The sequence below is a fragment of the Odocoileus virginianus genome, chromosome 24 (assembly GCF_023699985.2).
Source record: "Odocoileus virginianus isolate 20LAN1187 ecotype Illinois chromosome 24, Ovbor_1.2, whole genome shotgun sequence".
Lineage (NCBI taxonomy): Eukaryota > Metazoa > Chordata > Mammalia > Artiodactyla > Cervidae > Odocoileus > Odocoileus virginianus.
In genome coordinates, this window is record NC_069697.1 from 33,901,439 (window position 1) to 33,902,603 (window position 1,165).

The window sequence follows — 1,165 nt, forward strand, 5'->3', positions numbered from 1 at the left end:
ACTCTGTCATTTTCCATATTTAAAAATTCTAATACTAAAGTGGCAGTGGTCACTCTAAGTTACTGTGGCATCTGGCCTCAGGGACTCAGATATAAGATTGTGGTTCAGTTCTGAGTTTTGGCGACACAGTAGTGCCAGATATTCTGAATACACAATTTTAAATGTTTTTAACCATTGAAAAGTATCACCAACAAAGTATCACTATTTGGTATTCACTCAATGGTTCACTCTGAGAATCAAAGAACCTTAACTATAAATGCCTTACTTCACAAAATCTAATTATAACCAAGAGTTTACTCTATGTCTAATAGAAAAATCATGCAGCAACTTCTATTAAATAGGAACTACTACAAAGGGAATGACAGAAAAAAAAAATAACCTCACGAAAATACACTAGAAAGTTGGACGACTGTGTGCAGGAACTGCCAAAGTTTTAGTGTTTAATAGCACAACTGACCAAGGTCCAAGATGTGAAGTCACCATGTTTAGGAAACATGGGGGGCAGGGGAGGGAAGTCACTCCATAAACTAACTCTATAGTATGTGGTAAGAAGAATGCACACTTTATAATATAAAACCTGTCTACACCTAGTAGTTAGTTGAAAAAGCCATCTGTCTCCTCTTGGCTTGTAAAAAGGTGTTCCAGATTCCAGCGAAGACAAGCAAACTTCAGCTCTTCTGTGTGGCCGGGATCTTGTTCTCACCGTCCAGCTCTTCCACCCCGGCCTGCGTCATGAGGTCTGCTATGTTCTTCTCCAGGTCATCAATGCGACTGCTCATATCATCAATTCTTCCAATGATCTGGTCGGACATGGTCTGAAATTTATCTTGCATCTGTTGCAGGAGTGTCTGCACCACTGAGGTGAGATCCTGCATGGTCTTGGGGTCAGTCTCGGCCATCTCCCCGGTGCCCAGCTTGGCGGTGCTGCCTCAGACCTTCACCTATACTTCTGTTTGTTCGCACCTAGTTTAGTAATATATACTGTTTAAAGAGGCATGCTGCAGTCCATGGAGTCACAAAGAGAAGGACATGACTGAGCAACTGAACTGAACTGATAATTCATATACCATAAAATTCACTCTTTTAAAATATAAAATACAAAATATACTTTGTTACGTATATTAAAAAAGTTATAGAACCATTACCACTATCAAATTCCAGAATA

At 39.7% G+C, this 1,165-nt stretch overlaps 1 pseudogene; it reads right to left on the minus strand.

Moving 5' to 3' along the window:
- Positions 1-414: 414 nt before the first annotated feature.
- LOC110151255 (heat shock factor-binding protein 1 pseudogene) lies at positions 415-955 on the minus strand (annotated as a pseudogene).
- Between the last annotated feature and the right edge of the window lie 210 nt (positions 956-1,165).